At 46.8% G+C, this 13,837-nt stretch overlaps 2 non-coding genes across 2 annotated transcripts; both read right to left on the bottom strand.

Moving 5' to 3' along the window:
• Nucleotides 1-3,966: 3,966 nt before the first annotated feature.
• Nucleotides 3,967-4,041, bottom strand: Trnas-cga (transfer RNA serine (anticodon CGA)). The gene has a single exon. It is a non-coding gene; the product is annotated as a tRNA-Ser (tRNA).
• A 6,309-nt stretch (nt 4,042-10,350) lies between these two features.
• On the bottom strand, nt 10,351-10,425 carry Trnat-ugu (transfer RNA threonine (anticodon UGU)). Its single transcript has one exon. It is a non-coding gene; the product is annotated as a tRNA-Thr (tRNA).
• Nucleotides 10,426-13,837: the final 3,412 nt, after the last annotated feature.

Below are 13,837 nucleotides of genomic sequence, written 5' to 3'. Positions count from 1 at the left end.
CTTTTACTATTGGAGTTGGCTGTCCTTGTATAATTTATTTAGCTGTTATACATTGTTTTATATCGTACTTTATTTTACAAAATTTTCTTAAGCTATTTTTCCAGCATTTGTTTACAGACCTGAAGACGGCTGTAGAAAACAACTGAAACTAGTCATCGTGCTTTAATTGTATACTAAAAATCGCGATCTAGCCATTAAAACTTTCCTTATTAAAATTTTTTAATTAATAAATCAAATCAAGACGAGTGTCTCCTTCCTGACAATGTGATGCTTCACTTCTGGATCTTTCTTCGACTGCTGCGTTCTCACTGATATTGGGGGTTAAAATCTGATTTCAAACTGTTGAGAAACAATGTACGAGTTAGAAGACCATATTGAAAAAATGGCATGGGTGGTGCGTCTAAGGTAGGGGGGAGGGGGGAGGGGGGGAAAGTGGGCGGAAAAATGGACCACGATGATGGAATAAGATAGCAAAGAAAATATTGTATAAAATGATCATAAATAGGAAAAGAATATTGTCTGGAGAGTGTAAAAATCATTGAGAAAGATAGAATGAAGTAGGGAAGAGGAAGGAACTCAAAAGAGGAACCGGTTGCTGACCAAATGCCAAAAGCATGCCGAACAGTAAGTGTATGCGACAATGGGCTGTCGACCCACGAACCATCCAGTTCAGTTATTTTTAATTATTTTACGTGCTTAATGACAATACGGTTTTTATTGTGTCCGCCTTCATCCATTGATCTCGGTCATTCTGTATGATTATATGTAATTACTTCACTATTTTATATTATATGTAGGTCTAATTACTTCACAATCGTTTGTACAAGCAGTCTCTCACTAGTTTATCTACCCAATGACCACGTAGTCTGGTATAAGCATTGGTATTTTGCCTTATACTTTACATAAGTGGAGTAAGTTTAACACAGATCATTTTAATACCGTAAACATAAGACAGAAACCACGCAATTCAGTTACTTTAATTTTTTAAATGTTCGGTGACAATAGGTCATTTGTAACCACCTTATTCGTGAGTTATCATTCTTTGAGATCACAGTTTTTGTGTCTGTTGTATTCTACTCAATTACTTTACAACTGTTTTGTTTAATCAGTCACTTATTGTCGTATCTGTCTAATGATAATGACGATCCAACTTAGTGTACTCACTGTCATCTGTTTCCTTGTTATTGTCTATATCGTTTTGTTGTTCTTTGTTCGTGTCTGTTTATCTATTGTGCAGAGCCTTTTACACTTTAATAGCACTTACGCATTTGAGTTGTGTTATTTATAACGGTTATGGTTGTACATTGAAGAGTGAAAGAAACTGGTACACATGCCTAATATTGTGTAGCGCTCCCGGGAGCACGAAGAAGTGCTGCAACACGACGTGGCACGGAATCGACTACTGTCTGAAGTAGTGCTGAAGGGAACTGACACCATGAATCCTGCAGGGCTGTCCATAAATTCCTAAGAGTACGAGGGGTAGAGATCTCTTCTGAACAGCACGTTCCAAGGCATCCCAGATATATTCGGTAATGTTCATGTCTCAGGAGTTTGGTGGCCAGCGCAAGTGTTTAAACTCAGAGGAGTATTCCTGGAACCACTCTTTAGCATTTCTGGACGTGTGGGGTGTCGCATTGTCCTGCTGGAATTGCCCAAGTCCGTCGGAATGCACAATGGTCATGAATGGATGCAGGTGATCAGACAGCATGCTTACGTACGTTGTCACCTGTCACAGTCGTATCTAGACGTATCAGGGGTCCCATATCACTCCAAATGCACACGCCCTACGCCAGGGCCGGCCAAACGCTGCACAGTGTGCAGACGTGCGGAAGTACTGCACATGTGCGCACGTGTGCGACAGCGAGCGACAGCGACATTTGTTATTAGACATGTGTCCTAAATGAACGGCGGCGGCTCCACTTCCCTGTGGTACAAGCAAGAGCGCATCATATCCAGTCTCGTTTACTCCTGGTGACCGTAAGCTAAACAGAGAAGTACTGAGAAATGGCAAGTACTGTGAAAAAGCAAAGGACGGGAGTTCTATGTTCTCAGTCGTTTAAAAATGACTGGGGACTGCAATTCTTTTTTGTAGCCGTTGGTGAAAACTCACAGTGTTTGCTGTGCCGCCGAATAATAGGCGTCCAGCATAAGTTTTCAATTGAAAGACAATACATATCACAAAGACGAGTGTAGTGTACTCAACAGTGAAGAACGGCAAGCAAACTTAAATGTCCTTCAGAAAATGGATGAGACACATCAGCTCGATTTTACTGTCGTCAGAGTAACTGATACTTCTTGAACTCTTAGTTTCTTGTGTTACATTTATGTATGTTTTACTATACGCTGTACAATGTACTGTTTTCAATTTTCCAGAATGACAACCACACTAAATCTTCACTGCGAGCAAGTTTTAAAATCGCATTAAGAATTGCACAATCTGGGAAACCCTTTTCCGAAGGGGAGTTTGTGAAAGGGTGTCTGATTGATGCTGCAGAACTTGTCTGTCCCTCGAACGTTATCAGGTTTCAAGAAATCAGTCTATCCAAACAAACAGTGACAATACGTATCAGTGCTATGGCCGGCGATCTGCACAGGCAGCTAATAAATAAGGCTAAATACTTTGTTGCTTTCTCTGTTGCGCTCGATGAAGCAACAGATCTTACAGATACAGCCCAGGTTGTGATATACATACGAGGTGTCGATAACGCACTTTGTGTAACAGAGGAGCGACATCTGTGGGTAGAAACATACACTACATGAACGCTGACGGCTGCGGCGTGCACGCTGTGACCCGGAAGTTGCACATGTGCAAGAGCACCGCACGCGTGCAGAATTTCTGGCCGGCCCTGCCCCACACCATTACACAGCCTCCACCAGCTTGAACAGTCTCCTGCTGACATGCAGAGTCCACGGTTCAAATGGCTCTGAGCACTATGCGACTTAACTTCTGAGGTCATCAGTCGCCTAGAACTTAGAACTAATTATACCTAACTAACCTAAGGACATCACACATATCCATACCCGAGGCAGGATTCGAACCTGCGACCGTAGCCGTCGCTCGGTTCCAGACTGTAGCGCCTAGAAGCGCACGGCCACTCCGGCCGGCAGAGTCCATGGATTAATGAGGTTGTCACCATACCTGTACACGTCTATTCACGCGACACAATTTGAAACGAGACTCGTCCGACCAGGCAACATGTTTCCAGTCATCAACAATCCAATGTCGGTGTTGACGGGCCCAGGCGAGGTATAAAGCTTTGTGTCGTGCAGTCATCAAGGGTACACGAATGGGCCTTCGGCTCTGAAAGCCCATATCGATGATATTTCGTTGAATGGTTCGCACGCTGACACTTGATGGCCCAGGATTGAAATCTGTAGCAATCTGAGGAAGGGTTGCACTTCTGTCACGCTGAACGATTTTCTTCAGTCGTCCTTGGTCCCGTTCTTGCAAGATATTTTTGCGGCCGCAGCGATGTCGCAGATTTGATGTTTTACCGGATTCCTGATATTCACAGTACACTCGTGAAATGGTCGTACGGGAAAATCCCCGCGTCGTCGCTACCTCGGAGATGCTGTGTCCCATCGCTCGTGCGCCGACTATAACATCACGTTCGAACTCACGTAAATCTTGATATCCTGCCAAGGTAGCAGCAGTAAGCGATCTAACAGCTGCGCCAGACACTTGTCTTATGTGGGCGTCGCCGACCACAGCGCGTGTTCTGCCTGTTTACATATCTCTGTACTTGAATACGCATGCCTGTACCAGTTACTTTGGCGATTCAGTGTAAAATTGATGTACGGAATTCGACAGAGCCAAGTACTGTGTTTACCTGTTGACCTCTCTCGTGCAGTGGCGTTGGCTGGACGGTCTAGCGTACACACAATGCCGTCACACGTGCACTTACTGTTTGACATGCCGCCGCGAGGCCGCCGGCAGAATGAAACTTCCTGGCAGATTAAAACTGTGTGCCGGACCGAGACTCGAACTCGGGACCTTTGCCTTTCGAGGGCAAGTGCTCTACCAACTGAGCTACCCAAGCACGACTCACGCCCCGTCCTCACAGCTTTACTTCTGCCAGTACCTCGTCACCTGCCTTCCAAACTTTACAGAAGCTTCATATCACCGCACATTCCGCTGCAGAGTGAAAATCTCATTCTGGAAACATCCCCCAGGGCTGTGGCTAAGCCATGTTTCCGCAATATCCTTTCTTTCAGGAGTGCTGGTTCTGCAAGGTTCGCAGGAGAGCTTTCGTAAGGTTTGGAAGGTAGGAGACGAGGTACTGGCAGAAGTAAAGCTGTGAGGACGGGGCGTGAGTCGTGCTTGGGTAGCTCAGTTGGTAGAGCACTGTCCCGCGAAAGGCAAAGGTCCTGAGTTCGAGTCTCGGTCCAGCACACAGTTTTAATCTGCCAGGAAGTTTCATATCAGCGCACAATCCGCTGTAGAGTGAAAATCTCATTCTGGAGTCGGCAGAATGTTTATACAGAGTGCCTCACAAATGTTATATAAACTTCGTGCAGTTGTAGAGGGCGTCCTGAGGAACAAATTGAGAATAGGAACCTGTGTCCAGAAACGTCATCCAACGACGCTACAGACCGTCGAAGTCACAGGTGCCAGCACCGACCACTAGGCCACTCCTTCGGTAACGAACGTGACTTTGTGTGCTGACGGACCGTAAGAGAAACGTCTCGCAGTGTTGTTTGTTGTTCAGTGATCGCGACTGATTGCCATTGTTGCCAGTTGGGATGATGAGGCCAGCTGCTGCGTAGAAAAGCCTTGTCTTCTATAAATTCGATGCTCTGTTGCGTCACTGGATGGCGGTTTCGGATATGGTTTTCCATCTGCAGTTTATTTTTCCGCTGCATACGGAATACATTGGACTTTAAGAGGATTTCAGGAGAAAAATAAAGTGCAGATAGAAACCCATGTCCTAAACCCTCATTCACGGAGGTAAACTAACATGGAATGGATAGGAGACAAGGCCTCCCTACGCAACAGTTAGCTTCATCTTCTCCAGTGGCTATCAGTCGTGATCACTGAACGACAAACAACAATGTCAGCGTGCGAAGTCGCGTTTGCTACCGAAGTGGTGGCCTAGTGGCGGGCGCTGGCATCTGCAGGGTGAAAATTATTTAAACCGACAAACTCTGGGAGGTTGTACGGGACATCAAAACAAATATTTTTCCCTAATGTCATTTTTTCGTATGAGGAGTATTTAAACCGGTAGAGGAAGATTTCTCTGGCGGTAAATTAATTAAACCAACACTTTTCCAATTTTTATGACCAAGAGACAACACATTAACACAACGCAATTTCAATTACAGTAGATTTTCAAAAATGCCTCCATTGACACGTAAACAGAGGTTATACCGTCGGCTCATGTTCTGTCTGACAAGGACAAAAACCCCAGGAGTATCCTGAATTGTTCCTGCTGCTGCTACTATCCGGGCAACCAGATCCTCTTCTGATGCAACAGAAGTTGCGTAAACAAGGTTGCGTATCTCTCCCTACACAAAAAAGTCCAGAGGGGACATATCTGGGGATCGAGCAGGCCATGGTACAGGACCACCTCTGCCAGTCCACGTTTCTGGGAACAGTCGGTCCAGGAATCGACGCACACGACGACTGAAATGAACCGGCGCCCCGTCGTGTTGGAACCACATCCGTTGTCTTGTAGGGAGCGGGACGTCTTCCAGCAATTCTGGCAATGCTCTGGCGAGAAAATTGTAATAGTGCCTGCCATTTAATGGACTAGGTAGCAGATATGGCCCAATTAAACAGTCCCCAACAACACCGACCCACACATTAACGAAGAACCGCACTTTATGAGCGCTAGTAACTGTGGCATGGGGGTTATCCTCAGTCCAAAGATGCGAATTGTGCATGTTGAAGACTCCGTTACGCCCGAACGTTGCTTCATCGGTAAACAACACAGAGGATGGAGGTGTAGGACGCAAATCACACTGTTCAAGGTACCACTGCGAAAACTGTGCTCTGGGTGGATAATCAACTGGTTCCAGGTTGTGGACACGCTGTAAGTGAAATGGACGTAACAATTGCTCTCGAAGGACTGTTCTTACATTCGTCTGATTCCTTCCCATGTTACGTGCAATTGCACAAGTGCTGATTGAAGGATCCCGCTCCACATGCTGCAAGACAGCTTCCTCATATTGCAGCGTGCTTACCGTGCGACGGCGTCCCTGTCCAGGTAATCTGCTAAATGACCCGGTCTCAGGCAGACGTTGGTACACAGCAGCAAAGGTCGTATGATGCGGAATACGGCGATTAGGATATTGCTGTTGATAAACCCCCTGTGCAGCTTGTCTGTTGTGGTGCGCTACGTAGTACGCACCAACCGTATCAGTGTACTCACTCTAGGCGTATCGCTCCATTAGTAAACAGAGACAATGCACTACTACACTGGTGGCCAGCAGTTGCCTACAGCTGAAGAGCGTAATACGGCCTCTAACAACTACGGCCTCCACCGGTTTAAATAATCCTCATAGGAATAAATGACATTAGGGAAAAATATTTGTTTTGACGTCCCCTACAACCTAACAGAGTTTGTCGGTTTAAATACTTTTCACCCTGTATAATTTCGACACTCTGCAGCGTCATCTGATAACGTTCAGGGACACGGGTTCCTATCCTCCATTTGCTCCTCAAGAAACCCTCTACAACCCCTCGAAGTTTATGGGACACCCTGCATGATGACCACGTCCAGATTTTGCCTCTAATGTTACGACAATTAGACCAGCAAGCCATGACACTGGCGCAACTCGATGAGGTTTTAGTATAAGACATTTGAGTGAGCTGCCTATATTTTTACTGAGATGCTATAGTTTTTAACCTAACTCTCTGTTTAACTGAAGGCCACGTGATGACCTTCCAACGAACAAAACCGGTCGTAGCACAGTAAATGTGCATCAATATAATTGTATTGGCTCTAATTAATGATTAATATTTAGGTGCCCGTCCCGACCATAAAAGAGACACCTACAATGCAACATTGGGAGTTGTTGGCGGGGCGCGCCCCGTCCCGCAGCTGGTCACGTGACTCTGTGAGCACGTGACGCGTCGCGGCGCCTCATCCCATTAGCGCCTCGTGACCGCCGGCGCAGGGCATAGTGCGTCGCAGTTCTGTGGCCGGGTCGACGGCTCCAAATATAGCACGTCTCCCGCCCCGCCCATACAGTTCTACTTCTCTCTAAACACACTCACCCCACAGCCGTCAGCTGCGCCGGTGCACAAGTGCCAGTTACGCGGAAGACAGGCTACCTGTTACAGCGCAGAATCTCAGCTAATGGACACGTTCGAGGTCGTACAGACGCCCCGAGCGAGGGCACGCAATTCCCCGCGGTCCTCGAGCTCAGTTCGCCAGCATTTGTCTCGTCTACCCGCTCAGTTGTGGACCAGTCTTTCTCAATTTTTTTCAACACAGTGCCCCGGCGCTCCTCGGAATGGTAGCGACAATAATCCGCTTCCCACCGGCCTATCCACTTCCACTCCAGTTCTACATTGCATACGAACTATACAGGGTTGTCCATTGATAGTGACCGGGCCAAATATCTCACGAAATAAGCATCAAACGAAAAAACTACAAAGAACGAAACTTGTCTAGCTTGAAGGGGGAAACCAGATGGCGCTGTGGTTGGCCAGCTAGATGACGCTGCCATAGGTCAAGCGGATATAAACTGCGTTTTTTTTTTAAATAGGAACCCCTATTTTTATTACATATTCGTGTAGTACATAAAGAAATATGAATGTTTTTGTTGGACCACTTTTTTTCGCTTTGTGATAGATGGCGCTGTAATAATCACAAACGTATAAGTACGTGGTATCAAGTAACATTCCTCCACTGCGGACGGTACTTGCTTCGTGATACATTACTCGTGTTAAAATGGACCGTTTACCAATTGCGGAAACGGTCGATATCGTGTTGATGTATGGCTATTGTGATCAAAATGCCCAACGGGCGTGTGCTATGTATGCTGCTCGCTATCCTGGACGACATCATCCAAGTGTCCGGACGGTTCGCCGGATAGTTACGTTATTTAAGGAAACAGGAAGTGTTCAGCCACATGTGAAACGTCAACCACGACCTGCAACAAATGGTGATGCTCAGGTAGGTGTTTTAGCTGCTGTCGCGGCTAATCCGCACATCAGTAGCAGACAAACTGTGCGAGAATCGGAAATCACAAAAACGTCGGTGTTGAGAATGCTACAACATCGATTGCACCCGTACCATATTTCTATGCACCAGGAATTGCATGGAGACGACTCTGAACATCGTGTACAGTTCTGCCACTGGACACAAGAGAAATTACGGGACGATGACAGATTTTTTGCACGCGTTCTATTTAGCGACGAAGCGTCATTCACCAACAGCGGTAACGTAAACCGGCATAATATGCACTATTGGGCAACGGAAAATCCACGATGGGTGCGACAAGTGCAACGTCAGCGACCTTGGCGGGTTAATGTATGGTGCGGCATTATGGGAGGAAGGATAATTGACCCCCATTTCATCGATGGTAGTCCAAATGGTGCAATGTACGCTGATTTCCTACGTAATGTTCTACCGATGTTACTACAAGATGTTTCACTGCCTGACAGAATGGCGATGTACTTCCAACATGATGGATGTTCGGCACATAGCTCGCGTGCGGTTAAAGCGGTATTAAATAGCATATTTCATGACAGGTGGATTGGTCGACGAAGCACCATACGATGGCCCGCACGTTCACCGGACCTGACGTCCCCGGATTTCTTTCTGTGGGGAAAGTTGAAGGATATTTGCAGTCGTGATCCACCGACAACGCCTGACAACATGCGTCAGCGCATTGTCAATGCATGTGCGAACATTACGGAAGGCGAACTACTCGCTGTCGTGAGGAATGTTACACGTATTGCCAAATGCATTGAGGTTGACGGACATCATATTGAGCATTTATTGCATTAATGTGGTATTTACAGGTAATCACCCTGTAACAGCATGCGTTCTTAGAAATGATAAGTTCACAAAGATACATGTATCACATTGGAACAATCGAAATAAGATGTTCAAATGTACCTAAGTTCTGTATTTTAATTTAAAAAACCTATCTGTTACCAACTGTTCGTCTAAAATTGTGAGCCATATGTTTGTGACTATTACAGCGCCATTATCACAAAGCGAGAAAAGTGGTCCAACTAAAACATTCAAATTTCTTTACGTACTAACGAATATGTAATAAAAAAGGGGTTCCTATTTTAAAAAACGCAGTTGATATCCGTTTGACTTATGGCAGCGCCACCTAGCGGGCCAACTACAGCGCCATCTGTTTTCCCCCTTCAAGCTAGACAAGTTTCGTTCTTTGTAGTTTTTTCATTTGACGCTTATTTCTTGAGATATTTGGCCCGGTCAATATAGCAACGCCACAACTGTAAATTTGCATTTACTTATGTCCAAAACTTATTTCTAATACTGTCAATCAAATTTTTCGTAATTTACTCTCTTAAAGCTTAATCAGTTTCAGGATGTTCATTATATTTCTTTAAATTTGATATTTACCATATCAAAACATACCTTGTCAGTTCTCCAAACCGTGTCATTACTCAAAGTAAATGTTTTCGTCCGGACACGTGCGTCCGACCTCAACATTGTGCTGACAGTTTATTTAACTATGGACAATACAAGCTGTTTTCGCCATAGTTTGTGGTATATCTAGGTTTATGCTCACCGAAACTACGGAACAGTACATAAACGATGTAGAAAATGGTGGAACTACTGGTACTATTGCTAGCATTGGTAGGGAAAGAAAATGGTTCAAATGGCTGAGACTTAAGATCTGAGGTCATCAGTCCCCTAGAAGTTAGAACTACTTAAACCTAACTAGCCTAAGGACATCACACACAACCATGCCCGAGGCAGGATTCGAACCTGCGACCGTAGCGGTCGAGCGGTTCCAGACTGGAGCGCCTAGAATCTCTCTGCCACACCGGACGGCGGTAGGGAAAGAAACATAAATGAATGTGTAAGAGAGAAACTAGGAGCCAACGACTTCTCGTTGTTTTCCGCTTCTTTCTGTTTGTTTTGCACATGATTAGAACAATACATCATTAAGTGTCAGTACAATGTGTATTTTAAATCCTTAATTGTGCTGTTTCTCTGCACTCACCAGGACGAATACTCTCGAAGAAAGTTAATTCTGTTATCAAGACAATGAATTTAATCACTGGGTATATACATGTCCGAAAGAACAGGTACCATCGGTGACCATGCAGCTCGTTAGAATGAAATTACAATGAAATGAACACCCTTAGCTGCTTACAGGCGTTGACATACGTCAACGGGGACAGATGAAAATGTGTGCCCCGACCGGGACTCGAACCCGGGATCTCCTGCTTACATGGCAGACGCTCTATCCATCTGAGCCACCGAGAACACAAAGGATAGCGCGACTGCAGGTATTTATCTCGGGCACGCCTCCCGCGACATGTCCGAAAGAACAAATACCATCTTAGTATATATATAGTTAAGGCTCACCGGCCACTTGACCATCTTCTTCTGTGGGAATGCAGAAACAGTGCCCGAACTCTTACGGGAATCGGCAACGCGCCGCAAGTAATGAGTATAATGGGCGGGGGCACTACGAATGTAGTCTGGGACAATACGTTGAGAATGTGGGTTTCGCGGGAGGCGTGCCAGATATAAATCCCTGCAGTCGCACTGTCCTCCGTCTCCTCGGTGGCTCAGATGGATAGAGCGTATGCCATGTAAGCAGGAGATCCCAGGTTCGAGGCCCGGTCGGGGCACACATTTTCATCTGTCCCCGTTGACGTATATCTACACCTGTAAGCAGCTAAGGGTGTTCATTAAATTGTAATCACTGGGTGTCCGGACACGTCTATCCATTCATCAGCGAGAGCTTTTGAATGTTTGATCTTACCTGTGACAGCAGGGTGAACACGTTGATATGCAGCGCTGAGGGACGTGGTACCCATAGAATGATGGTTAGGTGGTTCGTAGCCAGAAAGAATGAAATGGAAAGCTTCCCTCCAGTATTGGGTCTCTAACATCGACCGTAAGGTTCCTGAAGAATAAACAGCTCCAGCGATGACTTTGTCTCCGTCTGTCATGAATTGTTGTAGGAGTACTCGATGAAACTGGTGATGTGGCGTTCGAGAGGCTAAATTGCTGATCAGCTGACGTCGCAGACATAAGTAGACATCGACGTTTCATTAGTTGTTTCAGAAGTGGTCTTCGAAATTTTCCCTGATATTTCGAAAGAGTCGTTAGCCATATGTTTGAAACGTCCCCTTACAAAAATTATACATGACTGTGCTTAAACTGACACACAGTACTTTTAGCGCAACGCAATCTGACTTTCAATAATCTCTACAAAAGAATGGCCCTGACTAACATTAACCTATACCATTCACAAATGACTTACCTCACAAAAATCTTCGTTACTTTAACTACTGCAATAGAGCGAGCGCCACTACTGCCAGTTAAATAAAAGATTCAAACTACTGAAGGCACTAACTACTGATAGGCATAGTTAGCAAATGAAATATTTTGATAGAGAACAAACAATGTATTTACCTTAATAGTGTTCAAAAGTCATTATATATATATACACTCCTGGAAATTGAAATAAGAACACCGTGAATTCATTGTTCCAGGAAGGGGAAACTTTATTGACACATTCCTGGGGTCAGATACATCACATGATCACACTGACAGAACCACAGGCAAATACACTCCTGGAAATGGAAAAAAGAACACATTGACACCGGTGTGTCAGACCCACCATACTTGCTCCGGGCACTGCGAGAGGGCTGTACAAGCAATGATCACACGCACGGCACAGCGGACACACCAGCAACCGCGGTGTTGGCCGTCGAATGGCGCTAGCTGCGCAGCATTTGTGCACCGCCGCCGTCAGTGCCAGCCAGTTTGCCGTGGCATACGGAGCTCCATCGCAGTCTTTAACACTGGTAGCATTCCGCGACAGCGTGGACGTGAACCGTATGTGCAGTTGACGGACTTTGAGCGAGGGCGTATAGTGGGCATGCGGGAGGCCGGGTGGACGTACCGCCGAATTGCTCAACACGTGGGGCGTGAGGTCTCCACAGTACATCGATGTTGTCGCCAGTGGTTGGGGGAAGGTGCACGTGCCCGTCGACCTGGGACCGGACCGCAGCGACGCACGGATGCACGCCAAGACCGTAGGATCCTACGCAGTGCCGTAGGGGACCGCACCGCCACTTCCCAGCAAATTAGGACCACTGTTGCTCCTGTGGTATCGGTGAGGACCATTCGCAACCGTCTCCATGAAGCTGGGCTACGGTCCCGCACACCGTTAGGCCGTCTTCCGCTCACGCCCCAACATCGTGCAGCCCGCCTCCAGTGGTGTCGCGACAGGCGTGAATGGAGGGACGAATGGAGACGTGTCGTCTTCAGCGATGAGAGTCGCTTCTGCCTTGGTGCCAATGATGGTCGTATGCGTGTTTGGCGCCGTGCAGGTGAGCGCCACAATCAGGACTGCATACGACCGAGGCACACAGGGCCAACACCCGGCATCATGGTGTGGGGAGCGATCTCCTACACTGGCCGTACACCACTGGTGATCGTCGAGGGGACACTGAATAGTGCACGGTACATCCAAACCGTCACCGAACCCATCGTTCTACCATTCCTAGACCGGCAAGGGAACTTGTTGTTCCAACAGGACAATGCACGTCCGCATGTATCCCGTGCCACCCAACGTGCTCTAGAAGGTGTAAGTCAACTACCCTGGCCAGCAAGATCTCCGGATCTGTCCCCCATTGAGCATGTTTGGGACTGGATGAAGCGTCGTCTCACGCGGTCTGCACGTCCAGCACGAACGCTGGTCCAACTGAGGCGCCAGGTGGAAATTGCATGGCAAGCCGTTCCACAGGACTACATCCAGCATCTCTACGATCGTCTCCATGGGAGAATAGCAGCCTGCATTGCTGCGAAAGGTAGATATACACTGTACTAGTGCCGACATTGTGCATGCTCTGTTGCCTGTGTCTATGTGCCTGTTGGTTGGTTTGGGGGGGATTAAAGGGACCAGACTGCGACGGTCATCGGTCCCTTTTTCCAAAAAAAAAAGTAAAACCACCCAAAGAGAATAAAAAATGAACAACAGGAAAGACGTCAGACGACACAGGACAAGAAATACTCCTACAGAGATCAGACGAAACAAATTAAAATCACACAGAGTGTGACAGTGGTTGGCCGACCATAGAGATAAAAAGGAAAAGCCAACCACCGAGAACACATTAAAAAACTCAGCGTAAAATCGTAGGCCAATGGCCAGAATCAACACAAAAGAACAGAACAAACACTCAGAGTAAATAATAAAAACCCCCTGCCCGAATAAAACGGAAAACTAAGTCAGCCATACCAGGGTCATCACATAAGAGGGCAGGGAGCGTATCAGGCAGCGCAAATGTCTGCCTGACCACAGCTAAAAGGGGGCAGGCCAACAAAATGTGGGCCACTGTCAAAGCCGCCCCGCAGCGACATACAGGAGGGTCCTCCCGGCGCAGTAAATAACTGTGTGTCAGGTGGGAGTGGCCAATGCGGAGCCGACAAAGGACGACAGAGTCCCTGCGGTTGGCTCGCAGGGATGACCGCCACACAGTCGTCGTCTCCTTGATGGCACGGAGTTTATTGGGCATGATCCGATTGCGCCATTCAGCGTCCCAAAGCGCAAAAACTTTTCGGCGGAGGACTGCCCGCAAATCAGTCTCTGGGAGGCCAACGTCCAGAGACTGTTTACTCGTGGCCTCTTTCGCCAGGCGGTCAACATGTTCATTGCCCGG

Source organism: Schistocerca cancellata, chromosome 5, assembly GCF_023864275.1.
Source record: "Schistocerca cancellata isolate TAMUIC-IGC-003103 chromosome 5, iqSchCanc2.1, whole genome shotgun sequence".
Classification (NCBI taxonomy): domain Eukaryota; kingdom Metazoa; phylum Arthropoda; class Insecta; order Orthoptera; family Acrididae; genus Schistocerca; species Schistocerca cancellata.
Note: the sequence above shows the minus strand (reverse complement) of the source record. Positions and strands in the feature narration are given on the sequence as shown.